We start from the raw sequence: 22,715 nt of genomic DNA, 5'->3' as shown, positions 1-22,715 counted from the left end.
AAAAATCATGTTGCCTTTCTAAAATATTATGCTGGTGCTTAAATTTTTATCCTTTTTCCACAAAACAGATAAACATAGCTGAGACTTTGGTGATCAATAATATATTCTCCTCCACTATCTAAATCAGCCTGCCAACGCTGGGGTAACTTTTAGATTCCGTGAAATCACGTGGTTTTGAGGCGAAGAACTCGTCTAGCCATGTTCGGAAGACATTTTCATCCGGAAACGAAGTTCCTTGAAGGCTATTCGTGAGAGAGCGGAAAAGGTGAAAATCTGGGGGCGCAAGATCAGGTAAATGCCTTCCCAATGCATCTCCGCACACAGGCAACCCGCACAACAACGCGAGGCAATGTCGCAGTGCGTGACGCAATCGAGCTGCGATTCACATTTGCACAGAAGTACCCCACACAGGCAACATCCTAGGATCCTACTGAGAGCTACAACATCCACAATCACTTCTCGGCCTTTGGCAAGATCATATTTTGCTTGTTTGTTTGTTAAATAAGTGTTCGTTATTTTTGATAATATGCATTTAAGTCACCAACAAGATTTAGCGCTTCACAAACCCCAGACAACTTGCACCATTGCACCACACATAAACAGCTTCTTTTTGATCCATACGTCCTCAGAACGAATGCCATTGACGAGCAGAAAAAAGACGTACCAATATCCTTATTAAAAATTTCACCAACATTAGAAGTGTGGTAAATAATTACTTCACGTTTCCTTTCTAAAACATTAGTTTGTGCGCAAATTCGTAACGTTTCTCAAGGTCAGTAAACACAATAGCTGGTTAAGCAGCGCCAGGCAAGGCAGTGCTGACCACTCTGCAATGAGGAGTGCACAGCGGTCAGTAATGCCTTGTCTGCTGGCCGCTTAACCACTGTCCCGCTTGCGGTGTAGTTCTGCTACCCCCTTCGTTTTAAATAAGGACCACCACTTTCAGCGCTCTATTTGTTTACAACATTACGGGAATGACGGGAAGTGGTTCTAAGGCAGTTTGTTACTTTTCGGCGATAACCTAGTAAAAAGAATCATAACCGGTCGTGACTTTTTATTAAGCTATTCTACACCTAGTGCGAATTATTTCTTTCAAAACTTCGAAGTGTGTTTAACGTGATACATGCTTTTCGGGGTTAATTAGTGGCAAATACATCAACGTGAGTGCACTCTCATGCTCCTCAAATGTCTATATCACGATCCTGGTCTTGTGACGTGGGCCGGAATCCTGCTGGAACATGCGATCTCTGTTGGTAAAGACAGCAAGCACGAACGGACATAGGTGGTTTGCAATAATATCCACGTAATCCGCAGCAGATTTAGTGCTTTCAGTTACCACCACACGTCCCATAAAATCCAAGGTAATGTGACGTCCAGCTAAACCGCAGCACAGGGCAAGTGGATTAAATTGTGGGAAGGGACCAAAATAAGGGGCTGTCAGTTACACTCGAATATACAACGTTATTATTTGATGAAACATTACAAGAGCACAATAAATTTTTTTTTAACCACACAGCTTTAGTCTTTGGGACTTCATTATTGGCTGAAATCCACTTTCATTTAAAAACGGCTGAAGAACAATATCTTAAACTGCAAGCATAATAAGAAATCTAAAAGGCAAGCCTTATCTTACAACAGATCTTTATTTATGCTGAAGGCCCAAAGAATCTGAGATTTTCAGAGCAAACAATTTGAATTCAAAATCGGCTGAAAGCCCAACACTTAAGGCTAAACAACATTAGTTAAAAAAAAACAACACAGCCTTATGTAAAACATATCTGAACTAGTCAAAACTCAACCAAAACAGAAACTTAAATGGCAAAGCCTTATCTTAAAGCAGTTCTTTAGTTAGGCCCCAAGAATCAGACGCTTCTAGGTTAAAGAAGTTAAATTCAAATCAGCTGAAGGCCTAACACTTAAAACTGCATAGATTCGATTTTTAAAAAAAATGCCAAATGCCTTACGTGAAACAGTTCTTCAAAGTAGGCTGAAGGCCTAAAGAATCTTACGCCTTAATTGCAAAACACCCGAAATACTAAATGTCTTCTTCCAAAGCTGTTTCACAGAGGAAGACTGCACTGTGCTTCCTTCTCTAGATTGTCGCACAGTTGACAAAATGGTAGATATCGAAGTAGACGACAGAGGGATAGAGAAACAATTAAAATCGCTCAAAAGAGGAAAGGCCGCTGGTCCTGATGGGATACCAGTTCGATTTTACACAGAGTACGCGAAGGAACTTGCCCCCCTTCTTGCAGCGGTGTACCGTAGGTCTCTAGAAGAGCGAAGCGTTCCAAAGGATTGGAAAAGAGCACAGGTCATCCCCGTTTTCAAAGGACGTCGAACAGATGTGCAGAACTATAGACCTATATCTCTAACGTCGATATGTTGTTGAATTTTGGAACACGTATTATGTTCGAGTATAATGTCTTTTCTGGAGACTAGAAATCTACTCTGTAGGAATCAGCATGGGTTTCGAAAAAGACGGTCGTGTGAAACCCAGCTCGCGCTATTCTTCCACGAGACTCAGAGGGCCTTAGACACGGGTTCACAGGTAGACGCCGTGTTTCTTGACTTCCGCAAGGCGTTTGACACAGTTCCCCACAGTCGTTTAATGAACAAAGTAGGAGCATACGGACTATCAGATCAATTGTGTGATTGGATTGAGGAGTTCCTAGATAACAGAACGCAGCATGTCATTCTCAATGGAGAGAAGTCTTCCGAAGTAAGAGTGATTTCAGGTGTGCCGCAGGGGAGTGTCATAGGACCGTTGCTATTCACAATATACATAAATGACCTGGTGGATGACATCGGAAGTTCACTGAGGCTTTTTGCAGATGATGCTGTGGTGTATCGAGAGGTTGCAACAATGGAAAATTGTACTGAAATGCAGGAGGATCTGCAGCGAATTGACGCATGGTGCACGGAATGGCAATTGAATCTCAATGTAGAGAAGTGTAATGTGATGCGAATACATAGAAAGATAGGTCCCTTATCATTTAGCTACAAAATAGCAGGTCAGCAACTGGAAGCAGTTAATTCCATAAATTATCTGGGAGTACGCATTAGGAGTGATTTAAAATGCAATGATCATATAAAGTTGATCGTCGGTAAAGCAGATGCCAGACTGAGATTCATTGGAAGAATCCTAAGGAAATGCAATCCGACAACAAAGGAAGTAGGTTACAGTACGCTTGTTCGCCCAATGCTTGAATACTGCTCAGCAGTGTGGGATCCGCAACAGGTAGGGTTGATAGAAGAGATAGAGAAGATCCAAGGGAGAGCAGCGCGCTTCGTTACAGGATCATTTAGTAATTGCGAAAGCGTTACGGAGATGATAGATAAACTCCAGTGGAAGACTCTGCAGGAGAGACGCTCAGTAGCTCGGTACGGGCTTTTGTTGAAGTCTTAAGAACATACCTTCACCGAGGAGTCAAGCAGTATATTGCCCCCTCCTACGTATATCTCGCGAAGAGACCATGAGGATAAAATAACAGAGATTAGAGCCCACACAGAGGCATACCGACAATCCTTCTTTCCACGTACAATACGAGACTGGAATAGAAGGGAGAACCGATAGAGATACTCAGGGTACCCTCCACCACACACAGTCAGGTGGCTTGCGGAGTATGGATGTAGATGTAGATGTAGAATCTAAAAATCGGGTAGAAGCTATACAAGTACAAACAATAAGAACAAGTAAGAAAAGGCACTACCCCAACGGCGCTCAGAAGATCCGAGGGTCGGCCTGGATTTCAAACACTAACGCTCCCTTAGGTGAGACAGGCAGTCGGCCCAACAATTCTCAATCCGACGGCAGCCCAACCGACAGACAGTCAACGGACCAAGCGACAGGATAACTTATCTTTCGTGTCCGGTATCGGTGAGCCACGGGCCTCTTAGATATGGGAACAGCCCCTCACACTCCGACCGCGCGTGGACTCCGGCACCGGCCATGGAGATTTCCTCGCTGCTCCACTCCAACCGACCAACAGCCCAGGCCCGGAAACGGTGAAAGGACCAAATATACGTCGGCCAATGAGACGACCAATCGAACGACCAACCAACGGTCGTCCCGCTCCAATCTCCCTGCGTCTGACAGTACACGTGTGTCACCAGCGGTCGGAGAGCACTGGCTGTCGACGCCTCAGCGGCGCTCCGTCCCCGACTTAACTGCTGCTGCGTCCCGACTGCACTGCTGGTACGTCTCCAACGGACCTGCAGACATACTATCGGTCGCTCTAGAGATGGTACGACAGTTCACTTATCGATACGTGCTGCTGCTGCCGCTCACGGGCAAGTAAGGCCAGAAGTTATTGGTGCCAGTAAATGGAATAAGAAAAGGAGGCCGCGGTACTGTAATAGAAGATGACAAACAATAAATGGGATAAACGCGGGCCGTGCACGGCTCACATTACACTACTCCCATCAGCCTGCATCCATGACGAGGTGCGTGTTTCGAAATGCCGTTCACTTGGATGATGAATAATCTGCACTGGAGTAACAAAAATTATCATCCGACGAGGAAACACGTTTCTGTTTCTCCACGGTCCTATCTCGATGATCCTGTCCTCACTGCAATTACATCTGGCGATGTCATTGGGTATACAAGAGAACACGCAGTGACCCTCTACGGCGGAGACCCGTTTTCATCTTCTGAACTGTGTCCTCTGAAACACAAGTGCCTGCACGACCAGTCATCAGGTGAATCGTTTTACATCGTCGCCTATCCTATTTTACAGTAGGCTACAGTCCATCCTGCGACGTCCATTGTGATGGAGCCTGGGAGTGCAACGGGTAGCCACCCGACCTTGGTTTTCCGTCCTTCACTCACTTGCTGTACATGTTCACGACAGTAGCAAGCGAACAGCAGACCAGTTACGTCATTTTCAACATGCCCATTCCCAGTCGCTGAGCCATAACAGTCTGACCATTTTCAAAGTCGATTTCTCAAGTGAGGATCCGCAGAAACGCTGTAATTATTACCAGTTCGTCTTCTTTCTGTCGATACAGGGTGTTTCAGTAGTCCTGCTGCTCGGTTTGTGCCTATAATGGTCACAAAACGACTGTCATATTCTCTTCATCGGTGTGTGCAAGCTACACTGAAAAGTCAAATAAACTGCCACACCTGCCTAATATCGTATAGGGCCACTACGAGCACGCAGGAGTGTCGCAAGTAACACGACTTGGCATGGACTCCACTAATGTCTGTAGTAGTGCCAGGGGGAATTGACACCACGAATCCTGCTGGACTGATCACAAATCCGTAAGAGTACGAAGGTGTGGAGATGTCTTCTGAACAGTGCGTTCCAAGACATCCCAGATATGCTCAATAACGTTCATATCTTGGGGGTTTAGCGACCATCGGAAGTGTTTAAACTCATACGAGTGTTCCTGGAGCCACTCAATAGCGATTCTGGATGTGTCAGGTGTAGTATTGTCGTGCTATAATTGCCCACGTCCGTCGGAATGCACAATGGACATGGATAGATGTAGGTGACCAGACAGGATACTTACGTATGTGTCACCTGTAAGAGTCGTATCTAGACGTATCAGGATTCCCACATCATTCCAAACGCACACGCTCCCAATCCACTGCAGAGCCTCCACCAGCTTTAACAGTCCTCTGCTGACATGCAGAGTCCGTGGATTCGTACATGTCCATCCACTCGATACAACCTGAAACGAGAGTAATCCGACCAGGCAACATATTTCCAGTTATCAACAGTCCAATGTTAGTGCTGACGGGCCCAGGCGAGGCGTAAAGCCTTCTGTCATGCAGTGATCAAGGGTACACAATTGGGCTCTCGGGTGCGAAAGCCCATACCGATGATGTTTCGTTGAGTAGTTCGCATGCTGACACTTGTTGATGGCCCAGCACTGAAATCTGCAGCAGTTTGTGGAAGGGTTGCACTTTTGTCGGACTGAACGATTCTCTTCAGTCGTCGTTCGTCCGGTTCTTCCAGGATCTTTTCCCGGCCACAACTATGTCGGTGATTTGGTGTTTTACCGGATTCCTTACATTAACGGTACACTCGTGAAATGGTCGTTCGAGAAAATCCCCACTTCATCGCTACCTCGGAGTTGACGTGTCCCATGGCTCGTGCACCGTCTAAAGCACCACGTTCAAATTCACTTAAGCCTTCATAATCTGCCATTGTAGCAGCAGTAACCAATCTAACTTGTACGCCAGTCACTTGTTGTCTTATATAGGCGTTGCCGACCGCAGCGCCATAGTCTGCCTGTTTACATATCTCTGTATTTGGATACACCTGACTGTATCAGTTTCTTTGGCGCTTCAGAGTAGTAGTTCTAACGAAAAAAATTTAACAATATCGTCTTGAGGATATTCAAGGCAGTTAAGATTTATACTGGAATACATTTCCGTTAGCGGCCGACGTTGAAAAATATACAAAAGTGACCTTCAGACACTTTTTTCTCGAATAACATGGGAACTGTGGCCTTCAGCGAAAACGTTTTTGCTTTATATTAGGAGCAAGCAGTGCCTCGCTGTTAATGAATTCCACTGTGATGTGCACAACAGAGCTAACCGTGATTATATTATAGGTGTAGGGTAACATAAGATCCCGATAAGAGATAAACGGAAATAAAATCTGTAAAGTTGGATCTCTACACAATCCTACTCCCAGGCACGCTTTTATGATACGCAAATTGCTCAAAAGTAATCTTCTGGAGAACGTGAAGCCATGTTAATCATTAAAAAACTAGTGATGGCTGAGACAGACAGCTTTAAATCACGCTGGTGCTGCATTGTGCGCGCTACCGCAAATTCTCACCACACGCAGTACGAATATGCGCCATATTCACACATCTATCCATCTGTCAACTACTTCGTTCCTCTTTTTGCTACAAACTGCACACAATGGTCCGTAAACTCTTCACAAAACGTGAATCTTGGAATCCTGCGAATTTTTTTTAATTGCACAAAGTGAAGTAATCCTTGTATCGAGGTTATAATAAAGTGGACTAATATTTTATGCGTTGTAGTATCCACTGGGCCTCCTCGCGGAGCCAGTGAAGAACCCATCATTCTAGCGACGAGTGTATTTTGGTCCTCTGACTATTAGGATAGATCACGTTTCTTGTTACACCTCGTTGATGGTCGTGTTCGGTTCCATCATCATTAAGGAGAACGTCAGTACGAAACATGCAATGCGTCGCGTACGTAGGCCAATAATGACAGCAATAAGCTCTGGGGCACATTCAGCTGGGTTTTCATGTGAACTACGGTCGTATTTTAAGTCACGTGAACGTTACTGTTGACCACCTGCATCACTTCATGCTTGTTGTCTTCCACGGCGGCGATGCATCTTCCTGCAAGAAAACTGTCTGTGTCATTAGGCCAAAATCGTGCTACACTTGTACAAAGAACATGGTAGTGAACTCAACGTTGATGTCTTGCCCACCAAATTATCCTGATCTAAAACAGATGGCAGATGTCTGGGATGCTGTCGGAAACCGACTCCGCGCCCACAAACCGCCGGCCACTAACAAGAGTTGTCTAACCGGTCTGGTGAAACATGCTTGCGAACAGTCCAGCCCATGTCACGCATACCTGCAACTGTACAGCGTCCCAAAATTGGAACAATAAGCTACTCATAAGTCAACGTAACACAAATGATAGAGGATGTTTGAAGAAATATGTGTTTAGTGATGAACAGATTTTACATAGTCTAGGACTGATTGAAGAAATGGTGGGATAACAGAATGAGCTACTAGTATCGAACAGAATTCAGGTTTCAATAAAAGCTCATGCCCAGGTAGGTTCAAAGACGGTGTCCATCAGCAAAGTTCCAGGTTCAAAACCCTGTATAGAAAGAAGCACTGCTCTGAATGAGGTCATATTCGGACAGCATATTATTGACGTAGACGTAGGGGAAACGTCATACTGTAAGCGTCTTTACGTAGACTGAGACGACTACAAATGATAGATGAATCACAGTAACGGCTGTGGTGGAGTTGCACGTTACACCATCGATACTGTCATATGTGCGTGACTACACAGGTCAGGCAGCGAGTACTTGTGAAATTGATTATTACACTATTGGCCATTAATACTGCTACACAAAGATGAAATGAAGATGATGTGATTACATGTTCACGCAATTTGGGTGCATAGATCCTGAGAAATCAGTACACAGAACAACCACATCTGACCGTAATAACAGCCTTGATACGCCTGGGCATTGAGTCAATCAGAGCTTGGAGGGCGTGTAAAGGTACAGCTGCCCATGCAACTTCAACACACAGTTAATCAAGAATAGTGACTGGCGTATTGTGACGAGCCAGTTGCTCGGCTACCATTGACCAGACGTTTCTAATAAGTGAGAGATATGGAGAATGTCCTGGCCAGGGCAGCAGTCGAACATTTACTGTATCCAGAAAAGCCCGTACAGGACCTGCAACATGCGGTCGTGCATTATCCTGCTGAAATATATTGTTTCGCAGGGATCAAATGAAGTGTAGAGCAACGGGTCAAAACATATCTGAATTTTATCGTCCACTGTACAAACTGCCTTCAATGTGAACAAGAGGTGACCGAGACCTGTCACCAATGGCACCCTGTACCACCATGCCGTGTGATACGCCAGAACGGCGATGACCAGCACATGCTTCCAATCTGCGTTCACCGCTATGTCACCAAACACGGATGCGACCATCATGATGCTGTAAACAGAACCTGGATTCATCCGAAAAAATGACGTTTTGCCATTCGTGCATCCAGGTCCGTCGTTGAGTACACCATCACAGGTGCTCCCGCCTGTGATGCAGCGTCAGGGGAAATCGTAGCCATGGTCTCCGAGCCGATAGTCCATGCTGGTGCAAACGTCGTCGAACTGTTAGTACAGATGATTGTTGTCTTGCAAACGTCCTAATCTGTTGACTCAGGGATCGAGACTTGGCTTCACGATCCGTTACAGCCATGCGGATGAGATGCCTGTCATCTCGACTGCTAGTGATACGAGGCCGTTGGGATCCAGCACGAAGTTCCATATTACCCTCCTGAAATCACCGATTCCATATTCAGCGAACAGTCATTGGATCTCGACCAACGCGAGCAGCAGTGTTGCGATACGACAACCGCAATACCGATAGGCTACAATCCGACCTCTATCAAAGTCGGAAACGTGATGGTACACATCTCTCCTCTTTACACGGGGCATCACATAAACTTTTCACCAGGCAACGCCGGTCAACTGCTGTTTGTGTATTAGAAATCGGTAGGAAACTTTCCTCATGTCAGCAAGTTGTAGCTGTCGCCACCGGCTACAACCTTGTGTGAATGATCTGAAAACCTAATCATTTGCATATCACAGCATCTTCTTCCTGTCGGTTAATTTTCGCGTCTGTAGCACGTCATCTTCGTGATGTAGAAATTTTAATAGCCATTAGTGTAGGTAAGTCCGTCCTCCACACCAAGGTTACACCACATCGGACGGGAGGAATCGGTTTTTGTCCTGAGTACAAAAGCCGCATAAAACGCTATATGGTAATGGTTCTTGTCGTGGGACCAGTAACCGTGTAACAAATTACCTGGGTTTCTAATTTTTGTGTGACTGTCGCAAGATTTGTTCATTATGCTGTCCACCGTTTCCTGCCACGCGTTGAAATGAAGAAATAGCATATTCCACAACATATTAGAGGTGTCTCTGCGATAAAGTTTAGAATGTTTTGCGCAATTCTTGCCTTTAATGAAGCTACGTTCGTAATACGAGCACTAAACACAATATATTTCAGGTAACGCTACAGCCAGAAGTTCACGGATTGAGATCAGGTTACATGGACGGTTAAGCTGTAGGAAATGACGGCTGATAATTCTAGCATTTCCGAAATGCGTCTGCTCCGGCAGCTTCACTGGCTGTGGAATTTTTCGAAGACCACCATCTTCCATAAAAATGATCCTATCTACAGATGCACGCTTTTGAAGGGCTGGAATGACGTTGATGAGCAAGATTCACTTAGCGTTTATCAGTGTCGGTACAGGTAACATGATCCGCAGGTACCAACTTTTGCATAAGCCATCCCATTAACCGGCACCAAACAGTTCAAATGGCTCTAAGCACTATGGGACTTAACATCTGAGGTCATCAGTCCCATATACTTGGAAGTACTTAAACCTAACTAAGCTAAGGACATCACACACATTCATGCCCGAGGCAGGATTCGAACCTGCGAGCGTAGCAGCAGTGCGGTTCCGGACTGAAGTGCTTAGAACCGTTCGGCCACCACGGCCGGCACCAATTAGTCATCTTTGCAGAATGAATTGGTACCAGGTCATGTGCATGAGGTATTTCCGCTACTCATAATTTGCAGTTCTGCGTATTGACGTGTCCTTGGAGACGGAAATGGGTTTCCTCTGTCCACAGAACATTTCATGGCCATTCATTGTCCACATCCATGCGACCTTGTAATTCCAGTGTGTGCTTTTGTCTTGCTGGAAGGACAGCAGGATGCAACTTTTGTACAGGGATGATTTTGCATGGATACCGATGCAAGATATTTCGTAGGAGTTTATACACCGTGCTTGCAGGCAGAGCTAACGTTCAGATGATTTCCAGTGCACTTCATGTCTGCACGCCACCGCTCTATCCCTCGTGTAGTGTTGTGTCTACATCTTCGACAGACATCGGATCAACTGCGTCCCTTCTTTTACCCCATCCCACTTCAAAAGAATTTGTCTTTTCGAATTTTGTAATCATTTTCTCCACACCCTTGCCGCGCGTTTTTAGCCGAGCGGTCCAAGGCGCTCGATTCATGCACTGTGCGGCTGATCCCGGCGGAGGTTCGAATCCTCCCTCGGGCACAGATGTGTGTGTTTGTCCTTAGGATAATTTAGGTTAAATAATGTGTAAACTTAGGTACTGATGACATTAGCAAATAAGTCCCATAATATTTTACGCACATTTGAACATTCTCCACACCCTTAGCAGACATCAGACCAGTGCCTTTTTTTCATACGCTGGACTGTCCGGAACTTCTGCAGTGCTACTGGCGCACAGGCATTGTGCTTGTAAAAGAGCTTTACCAGCAACGAGCGAGCCTCACTGAGACAGTTCTGTTGGGGCCTCTGACGCAAACAGAGGAACACTATTGGACGTGCCTGTGGTGGTGTGCATATTCTGAAGCTTACAACGCCATCTATTGGTCAAATTTTCGTTAAACTTCTTTTTTTTTTGTTCCATGTCGTTTTCCCCCTGCTTCAATAATATGCTGCTAAAATTTGATGTCATTCCGAGCGGTGGTTCTCTTTCTACAGCGTACTGAAACTGGAACTTTAATTATGGACACGTTGTATTCAATAGTTAGGTCTAGTATGTACTAAATTTCGCACTTCAATGGAATAATTAAATATCTAATATAAAGTCGTCGTATAAACATTTCAACCCGCTGCTCTGTTTCATAATGACCTCAAATAGGCATCTACACACATTTTAGGGCTGCGTGTTAACTTTATTAACAAGCTGACGGTGATTTTTGGTTCTTGTTCTCAGATTTCATTCTAATTAGTGTTCTATCTATTTACATGAAGTTCGTATGAAACTATGAAACAATAACTCTACATGACTCACTCTCATAGTTATTTCTGGAAGGTAACACTGATATTGATAGGATGCGACGGAATTAATTTTGTTTTCGCCAACTAAAGTATTTCTTCATTTTCCCCCCTCGTGGCCCAGTAGCAGATTTGCCCGAAATGTTTTTCATGGAGAGACGAGGAACAAACTTTATCAATTTCGCGTAGCATAAAGACGGGATATTTATTCCAGATGTCTGGTTGAATGCCAGCAGGCCATTCAGACGAACTTAGATTAAACCACTCGGTGGCACGCGATTAGGATGCAAATAACAACTCGAGACGGCGCGTTAGAGACCAGCACTTAAAAAGTATCCTTCGAAAGTAAATTAAAAAGGAAGTGACTTTCGTTCTCCACTGGGTTTACTTCCGTAGCTTGCCTCTTGCTTCCACACTAATAACGCGAAGATCGACCTGTCGCTGAAAGATTATTCAGTGTTGATAGTCATATACAAAATTCGTGCACACACGGATACAGGCAAACTCACACCATGTGTGTGTGTGTGTGTGTGTGTGTGTGTGTGTGTGTGTGTGTGAGAGAGAGAGAGAGAGAGAGAGAGAGAGAGAGAGACTGTGCCTGAGGCTTTTGACGTGTAATGTGCACACAAAGGGTAAAGAGATTATAATGGTTTTTTAAAAATATTTGTTTATTTTTGTGTACTTTCAAAATTACAACACTGATGTGAGCATGGCTGTAGATCACAGCAGAAACCGGTAATGATAAAAGCAAAAACACTGGTGGACACACTGTTGAATGAAAGAACCACCCGTGAACATCAGAAGAAAGTTAAGTATCCAAAAATGGATTGGGATAATTTGCAATTGGTAGGCGTGACAAAACGTGCTGTCAATCATTAACAGCGCCTTCTCCGAAAACTAACTAGGCAGGCAGGTCGAAATCCGACTCTTGACGGGCATGCAAGGCGAACCAGAGCTCCACCGGTAAGCTTTCGGCTGTGGTAGTATCTAGCAATCCAAGAGACGAAAGTCTAGTAAACATGAGGTGTAAAATGCATACCTTAAGAGATGAAACACTTGTTCACCGTTGTTTCTGTGAGACAGATCTGCTGAAATCTCTTTGCTTTCCGTATTTTGGATGGAGGTAGTGTGGAATAACATAAGAAAATAATGTCCAGTCAATATGGGCCTACAATGCAAATACTGCCGAATCTTAGGGTAGCCTAATTTGCAAGAAATTGCTAATTATTATACGTGATTATGCGAACAATAATAACAAAAAATGTATTTGTATACTTTATGTGCTTGCCCCTCTGCATCTAGTAAAAAAAAATATCGTGTGGGAGGTCGCGAAAGTTAGAATCGTACAGTGGTGTACCCTAAAGGTAAAATGGTTGAGAAAAGCGAAGTAGAGAAGCTGTTGACGGCAAGACGCTAGGAAAGCTACGTCGGATCCGACCGCCATTGCAGAATACTATTATCATCCACTCCAAACCAACATAAAATTGATATCCTGTTAATAAGCTAATCACAACAACAACGACTACAAATGGCTAGCAGTTCGAATTAATGTTTTCATATTTTCATTTGAACCATGGACCTAAACCGATACGTCACGATACTGCCAAAGGGAAGCAGATTAATTAACAAATTCATATCGGATTAAATGCTTATAATTAGCCCGTTATAACTCACAAATATGACGAATAACAAGTTCAACAGTACGCCTCGTTCAACAGTAATCCACTTATGGAATTAGGGCGGAAATCACTTGTCATGCTTCGGAAGTATCAAAAGAACCCGTTCAATAATTTATTTGCGGTTTCGCGCAGGGCGACAATCCCACTGTAGTGTCACACATTTGTAGCATTTTGTTGCGTTCCACCAGAGAGCCATCGTTTGTCAAATACTCTTGCTCTCTGAAGAATGAAGGAATTATTTCCGTCTATTTTTCACTCGGTAACCGTTCTATCTCTGGCAGTCAAACGCTAGCTTACAGCATTATTACGCTCGCTTTAAAAAGTAGAATGTAATTTGCAGACCTTCATATTTTACGATGTCCCTCTTCCGATTGTCCGCACTTCGTCTGCTAACGACTCTTTTTCCTTGTCGGTGTGGCCACCCATTAATACACACATGAAAAAATGTTTTGCGTCACCTCGGTTCCGAGAGTTCCGGAACCTGTACATAAAATTGGAATAGAGATCAACAGAAACATCGTTTTTATTGCTCATGTAAACCACACATTGCATGTTACACCACCATACAGCGAGACCTTCAGAGGTGGTGGTCCAGGTTGCTGTACACACCGATACCTCTAATACCCACTAGCACGACCTCTTGCATTGACGCATGCCTGTAATGGTCGTGATATATTGTCCACAAATTCATCAGGGTTCTGTTGGTCCAGATTGTTCCACTCCTCAACGGCGATTCGGCATAGATCCCTCTGAGTGGTTGGTGGGTCACGTCCTAGGTAAACAGCCCTTTTCAATCTATCCCAGGCATGTTCGATTGAATTCATGTTTGAAGAACACGGTGGTCATCATCCTAAGCGACATCATTAACAAATATGCATGATGGGGGAGCGAAATCTCGTCCATGAAGACGGATGACTCGCCAGGCCTTTGCCGATATGGTTGCACTAATCGGACGGAGGATGGCATCGTACAGCCATTATGGGACCTTCCATGGCCACCAGCGACGTATGTCGGCCCTACATAATGCCACCCCACAACAGCAGGGAACCTAAACCTTGATGCACTCGCTAGGCAATGTATCTATGGTGTTCAGTCTGACCGGGTTGCCTCCAAACACGTCTCCGACGATTGTCAGGTTGAAGGCATGTGAGACGCTCATCGGTGAAGAGAACGTGATGCCAATCCTGAGCAGTCCATTCGGCATTTTGTTGGGCCCATCTGTAACGCGCTGTATGGTGTCGTGTTTGCAAAGATGGAGCTTAAATGATTCAAATGGCTCTGAGCACAATGGGACTTAACTTGTGAGGTCATAAATCTCCTAGAACTTAGAACTACTTAAACCTAATTAACCAAAGGACATCAGACACATCCCAGCCCGAGGCAGGATTCGGACCTGCGACCGTAGCGGTCGCGCGGTTCCAGACTGTAGCGCCTAGAACTGCTAGGTCACGCTGGCGGGCAAAGATGGATCTCGCCATGGACGTCTGGAGTGAAATTGCGCATTACTTAGCCTATTGCCCTCAGTTTGAATAGTAAAACGAAGTCCTGTGGCTGCACGGATAGCATTATACAACATTGTGGCGTTACTGTCAGGTTTTCTCCGAGCCATAATCCGTAGGTAGCGGTCACCCACTGCAGGAGTAGCCATTGGGTGGCCTGAGCGAGGGATGTCACCGACAGTTCCTGTCTCTCTGTATCTCCTCCATGTCCGAACAACATCGCTTTGGTTTACTCCGAGACGCCTGGGCACTTCCCTTGTTGAGGGACCTTCCAGGCACAAAATAACAATGTGGACGCAATCGATCCGCGGTATTGACCATCTTCGTATGGTTGAACTACAGACAACACGAGCAGTGTTCTTCCTTTGTGGTCGAATGACTCGATGTGATCCGCTGTCGGACCACCTCCGCCCAATAGGCGCTCCTCATATATGGTTTTTTACGTCTTTGGGCGGGTTTAGTGACATCTCTGAACAGTCAAAGGGACTGTGTCTGTGGTACAATATCCACAGTCGACGCCTGTCTTCAGCAGTTCTGGGAACCGAGGTGATGCAAGACTTTTTCTGATGTGTGTGTGTACTCTCATTGCTTGATATAACTTTCCGAAAGTAAGAATATTTTCCAACTGTCAGACCTTTTTATGCTTGAATATTATACTGTTTTGATGATGTGAGCAAAAATATCCTGCAAAGACATCATTTTACTCGACAGAAAAGTTTATATATCATGAGTGGCAGATTTTTATTTAATGATAATTAAGTGAATTTCCGTTCCCACGGGTCTACAAAGAAGTGTGCTGAATTAACGATCGCCCGTAGTTTTCAATGCATCGAAAAGACCCTTCCATTTAACACTGTCTTACGAACACAGTCATTTATATCAGATTATTATGTGAGTTCAGCAATCTGCCTTTCTCAAAACTGTGTAAAATTACCATGTATGGCTAAATACTTGAAAAGGGGAAGCCCCTGATATCAAAATGGTTCAAATGGCTCTGAGCACCATGGGACTTAACATCAGAGTTCATCAGCCCCTAGACTTTGAACTACTTAAACCTAACAAACCCAAGGACATCACACACATCCATGCCTGAGGCAGGATTCTAACCTGCGACCGTAGCAGCCACGTGGTTCCGAACTGAAGCGTCTAGAACCGCTCATGAAATCAACTGACCGTTTGTAATAAATTACTGTATCGCAAAATAACAAAAGTGGTAAGTGAAACTGTCCTCCACTATATTTGTGGCTGTGGCACCCGATATGGGAAAAACTTAACAACAGACGTTAATAACAGATGACATAATCCATGTATTCCGGAGATGCTACGCAAATCGTAATTTAAACCTCTATGAATAATTGAAGGAATAAAGTCAAAAACCCCCAATTAAAAACAATTCCTTGTTACCAGAACATTTAAAATGACTAAGTATTGAACGCTGAGCAGTCATGACGAAGACATCATTAATTTTCATTGCAGGATTATGCTTTAATTTATCATATTCATAAGGTCTTGGACTCATGTACAAACAAACTTCGTATATGACAGTGACGAATCATGCGAATAGATTTCAACAGATTGGAAAACAGCAGAGGACAAAATATGTTTTACCATTGAAAATAACGGGAAACGTAAAGCTGTTTATCTTTACAGTGAAAGCTGAAAGATAATTCACGTGAATGTCGCCACTTGGTCCACTTTGCGAGACACCATAATGTCTATTAAGAAATTAAATATAGGGAAAGACTAAGAGGAATCCATTATAGTGTTCGAAACATATGGAACATAATTACACAGCCGGATAATGTTACTAAACCTGGAAATACGACGTCGATTAGGATTCGGTGATGGCATATTTCATCTGGGTTATAATAGATGTTATGGGAGGAGGTAGACAAATTTATAATTGGCCATTATTAGCTAAATTCAAGGATCATTTCTTACAACATGTAGCTCAGTACTGGAAGCACACGCAATAGCATCAAAACTAAAAACTTAAATCGCTTAATTTTATTTTTGGTTCAACATTTTGACAGCAAATCCCGTCTTCTGATGGGACGCGAGAATTTCGGTAGGCTTTTGAATGTCCAAGTACTGAAATGTGTGTGAATTCCTAAGGAATCAAACTGCTGAGGTCATGGGTCCCTAGTCTTACTTTAAACTAACTTATGCTTAGAACAACACACACCCACCCATGCCCGAGGAAGGACTCGAACCTCCGACATGGCGCCTCCAATCGCGCAGCCACTCCAAGCGGTTAGGCTTTTGATCTTGTCATTTACTGGACTACGATTTCTGCCATAAAATAGCCATAAATATGGATGGTATTCTAATAAACCGCAAAGTGTACTTTCGCAGAAGATCTTCTGTAAAGTTTGGAAGGTAGGGGACGAGGTACTGGCAGAAGTAAAGCTGTGAGTACCGGGCGTGAGTCGTGCGTCGGTAGGTCTGTTGGTAGAGCTCTTGCCCGCGAAAGGCAATGGTCCCGATTTCGAGTCTCGGTCGGGCACACAGTTTTAATCTGCCAGGAAGTTTCATATCAGCGCACACTCCGCTGCAGAGTGAAAATCTCATTCAACTCTACTGTATTTTGTCAAGAGAACTAAATTTTGAGAGGGAAACAAGAGAAATGTAGGTTTTATTTAAAATTTGCCACTCATGGCGCTTCTATGAATGTACAAGTGGTTAACAACCGAGGCGAAAATAAATCGTTGCTTTTATTGCATTTTCAGTGGAATTCTTTTTAAATACTAACCGAAGCAGAGTTAACAGTAAACCTTTTTGAATGATATACTGGCTACGTTATTTTGCGTGCACTCTGCCATGGAGTCCAGGGTTGAAATCTGGCGGTTCTCTTGCGTGTAGCGAAGGGAAATATTTCAGACACACAGTCGCTGAGAATCGACAAGAAAAAGCCTCAAGGGATGACACAAATAGCGTCAGTGAAGCCACCCCTTCCCTTGCGGCGTAGACTCCCACACATTTCGCAGTCGAAAACGACAGTTCTCAGTGACACGAGCTACTGGACGAGATCTTTGACCAACTTTCACATTCAGAACATTTCAATCCCCTTCTAAGAACAGTGTGGGGCTCCACCCGCAATGAACGTGATTGGACGCCTTTTGAGTTCAAACAGACTGCAATTTTTGATTTCCTGTGCCGGTTGGAACCAATAGGGACCGTTATGAATCATTCGACGAAATCTGAACGTAGTCCGAAACAGCAAAGTGTTTATGCTTTCTCTGCCCATGTCTTATTTTGCCGTGATCAGGGAGCAGGGAGGGGGTATACGACATTGGTACACGTGTCGAAAACCAGCAAACGGCCCCTCTAAGAACCCTTGTTCGGGGAAACCACGATGATACACGTCAACGTACACTGACAATTTCATCACTGTGCCAACACAGAGAAAATCTGTGATGTCCTATGCGCCTGCAAGCAGGAGGTAACTGCACAGGTTCATTTTGAAATTCCTCAGTAAATGAGAGCAGGTGCCAACGAGGCATTTTTCGAACTTCGGGATCTTAATAGTAACCCTTGCCGCTTCATTCAAACGCTAGTCAATGTCGCAACCCTCCTGTGTTCATGTCATTTCGACGACTTGTTTTGAACGGTCCCTAGAAGCTCCAGCCTGCACACGAGAGCAAAAATTGCGGTCATGCTGCTTTCCACGGGGTTGCGAACACGTTCAATGGGAATGCACTCCCCCAATGTCTTCAGTGAAGGGTTGAAAGGGGTTGAAGCGTCGGGAGGTGTCAGCAGTGTCTAGGGTCGTCACTCCGTCGCCTGTATTTCATCGAATGGCGAATTGTCGTTTTCGACCACGAAATCTGACGAACTTAGAGCTCAGAGCAAAGGAGCACTTTCATTGACGCCCTTTTTGTCACCACTGAGGCATTACCATTTCAAAGCAGGTGTGTGTTACAAATGTTTCCCTAGGCCACTCATAACAATGGATGTCGCAGTTCTCACTTCTAACGAAGTGGCGTCAAAGAAGGGGTAAAATGTAGGTAGCTGGGATGTGACGATCTTCCAACCGTGTTGAACAGCGAGAGTGGCGTCGGGGAGAATTGTTGTGACATTTGGTACCAACATCTCATCATTCACTCAGTTTTCAGGTCACATGAACTTCTAGGCTGTGTTCGTTCTTTCGCATGTGTCGGCACATTGCTGTTTGAAGCCTCGGCGAGTCCAAAGGTGACGTCACAAGAAGCCACATTTTTGCGCCGTTACAGAGAAACATCATAGGCACCTTTGAACAATATTTGAAACTTCTGTGTCACAATGGAAGACAGTTACAGGGTTTTGAAAAAGGGGTTCTTTTGATTCAGCTGCTCACTGTAGTCACGACACTATTTTCAAACATAGATATCTGCACTATTATTGTTAAAATAAAAATTTTATTTAAATTTATATAGAGGTAAAAATTATAAATCGGCTGTAGTAAATAAACAGCATAAGAAGGACAGTGCCATGCCATAGAGTGGGTGGCTTGTTTGCTCGAGTATGTCTTCAGTGATAGTATCATTGGAGACGCGCCATCATTGAAGTTGTCCATGAGATGTTGAAAGCTGAAATCAAAGTCAAATTTTGGTGTAGGGGCTTCCTATATTCTGTGAGTAAGCCTCAGTTTTTAGTGTCACAGTGTCTCACTGTGATGAATCTAAAATGCGTGATAACTGTAAATTTTCCTTCTCAGACTCATCGGAATCTTAGTCTTTAAAACACAGTTGGGTTGCTAAAATATCATTTTTACTCTCCTGATTATTTCTTCTGGTGAATATCCACTTGTTGACATGATTTTGTTAGTATATATATTTCCCAGATTGGTCTTGGACTTTATATTTAATTATTTTTTTACGATGTGTTGGTTACACATTACTTTAGTCTTATTGCAACTCTGTTTAGGTCAACTGAAAGACATTCTCTATTAAGCACTACCATTCGCTGTTGAAGTTAATTTATTCTGGAAAAAACTGTACAGTATAATCTTCACAACTGAGGAGATTCACATATTAACTGATATTATTTCCAATTTCTTCTCACTTTAAGGAACCCAAAACTTACTATAGGACAGATAAGAATAGTATACGTCTCATGGAATCTCTTTGCCTTACTACTTTCTCATTTCCGAATTTCACAGTATCCTGTGGAAGTCTGAAATAAACATTAGGGTTGACGTAAATTTTCTTGAAGATACATTCACGAAGGAATTATCCGAATGGGTACGAAAGTAATTCTATGTGCTCTGTTAGTTGTTGTCACGTTAGTGAAATGAACATCGGGCTTGGATCGTCCCTCCATCTCTTCAGCTACAGAAATGGAGGCTCTTGAGACGCGCGACACGATTTTGCGCGTGTCGTCCGCAGGTCCAGCCCCTCAAGTATGAGTTGAGTGCTCAATTGAAATATGAATCCATGTGGTTCAGGTGAATTGCTGAAAACTAACCGTCACAGAGACAAATGAACCAGTGAACGAAAGCTTAAAATCCATATGCAGTCCGAAATCCTTTCCGACAATTATATGGGTGACTGTTTATTGCTACTGTGCACCGGAAGCAAACCTTCCTCTCATAGATATCTACATTTGTATCCATACCAACAAACTACACTTGGTAGCAAAAACATGACACTAAAAAGAAATTAAGCCACCAACGAAAAATTGGTGTGAAGTACGCATGCTTGGTTATGAAAATGATTAGCGGTTTAATGCAAGCGCACATAGTACACTTTCTGACAGACAAAGTGAAGTACCGGGAATATCTGGTCCAATACCAGTGTAACTTCGTACATGTACACCACAGACGAGCATGTGAATGATTAGAGTTGCAATTCTCTGTGACAGGTACAACAGCCACCAGAATGCATTGGTGTTGTTAGCATTTAGTACTGATACCAGTCCTGGTAGGGAATAATTGACATGAACAGCGTCAGATACTGAGTGATCACTGTGAAGGAGAAGGAGAAGTTGCGTACACGTGTGAGACTGCGTTATCAGCAGCTTACAGAATTTAAAACTGGTCTTATTAATGGTCTCCTTTTGGCTGGCTGGTCGAATCGTGCAGTACACAGATTTGTGAAACACTCTGATGTGACAGTTGTCCGATGATGTACATCTGACGACCACAAGGAAGCACCACCGTATTGTGAACAACGCTGATCATAGCCCCTTCACATCTGCGCCTGTCGTCCAAGCAAAAGCAATAGATTTCCTATAACCTTCTTAGTCAGCCCACAGCATTAGCTTCTAGCAGGACATGGACTAGAGAATTACCATCGCATCTGTAGGCTGGTCTGGAAACACGGACAGCCGACTAACAGCATCGCATTGTGTGCAGCGGTCAATCGTGCTTCTGCACGATCGTGGGTAACAATTATTGGCCAGTATGGCGGCGATCTGCGGAAAGATCGCATTCTTGTAATGCTTTGGTGTGGCAAGCCGTCGGCTATGACCTTATGACTATTTATGATTGGTGGAACTCTGACTGCACAAGGTTAAGTCCTCCGTGTTTCCACTCAAGCAACAGAATCGAGATACCATTTTTCAAGAGGAGAATACTCCTCCGCACATAACACGTGCCAGTGTCAACTGTCTAATTGATAATGAGATACAGCTATAGCGAACAAGACCGCATGTTATGTCGCTGACTGAAAGTATGGTACCAGCTCAGACATCAGTGCGAGTATGCAGGGTACCAAGGACTAGGTACAACAGTTGAGAGGCAGGTACCTCAGGTGAGGATTCGACGGCTTTGTGACGCTCTTCCCAACCGAATCCATGTCAGAGGGGTGCAACGTCATATCGGTAAGTACTCTAAACCATTTCTGCTCTTCCATCCAAAATTCTAGCCTTTCCAAAATCGAACTGTTAGTGGCACCAATTGTAATTTCTCACTAGGCAATAACATTTTTGTATCTTTCCAACATTGTGTGAATTATTCATCACAACGTTTTCCATTCTGTTTTTTAAGTATGATACAAATCAGCTGTATGTAAGGTCATCAGTTCAAAAAAAATTGAGTTGATCTAAGAATGTGACATGATTTATTCAATCAAGTACCTTCGAAAGATGATTAAAATACTAGAGGGCAGTATTTTATTATTTGAGGTTTGTAATATTTGATATTTCTGAGGTTTAAGATGTTTATGTTGCGCCAGCGTTGAGCACATTTCAAAGCCAACTTAGGACTATCTTACCTGTGGTAGTAGCAGATGTTCCAAGAAAAAGAGCGGTTTCTGTGCTAGTCCTCCGAGCAGCAGTCGGCGTGGGGCTCAGCTAGTGGACGCCTCCTCCTTATCGAGATTTGAAGTCGGCGTCAAGGGACCCCAGATGGCCATCAAACAGCCGTGATAATCAGACCCTTGGCTCTCGCCTTTGCTGCGTGAATCGCAGTGCTGGGAACGAGTGTTCTGGGAACAATCCTAAAGTCTCTCTCCACTGGGAGAGTAAATTCTCGAAGGTACCCTCTACCGTTCCTTTCTGCAGGCTTACTACTGAGGTGTCGACGCTCATGCACCCGCGAAATCTTTATGGCTACGCCTGTATTTCAGTGTTGTAAATTCTCTGGTGTATCTGTTCCTCGATGTGTTTTCCAAGTCATCAGTTTCTCAAATACTTCATTTCTCTAATCCAGGTTATATTTGTGATAATTTTTTGGCCTCTGCACTCGTACATCCATTCGCACAATCGATTATCTGTTTAATGTATTCTAATTATTTTTTATCTCCACAGTTTTTACGTTAACTGCTCATTTCAATCACAAGTTAAATATCCCTGGAAAGTTTATTAAGAAACCCTTCTTCTGTACACATAGCCAATATATAGGACAGTTATTAATTTTCCCAATAACTTTAACTTAGTTTATCCACTACAAAATAATATATTTTACAATGCCACATATTCAAAAACTTTAAGTAAAATAATAACAAGTATGTTGACTTCATCGTAGCCAGAATAAGCACAAAAGCA

This window comes from Schistocerca gregaria, chromosome 6, assembly GCF_023897955.1.
Source record: "Schistocerca gregaria isolate iqSchGreg1 chromosome 6, iqSchGreg1.2, whole genome shotgun sequence".
Lineage (NCBI taxonomy): Eukaryota > Metazoa > Arthropoda > Insecta > Orthoptera > Acrididae > Schistocerca > Schistocerca gregaria.
This window is presented reverse-complemented; position numbering follows the sequence as displayed.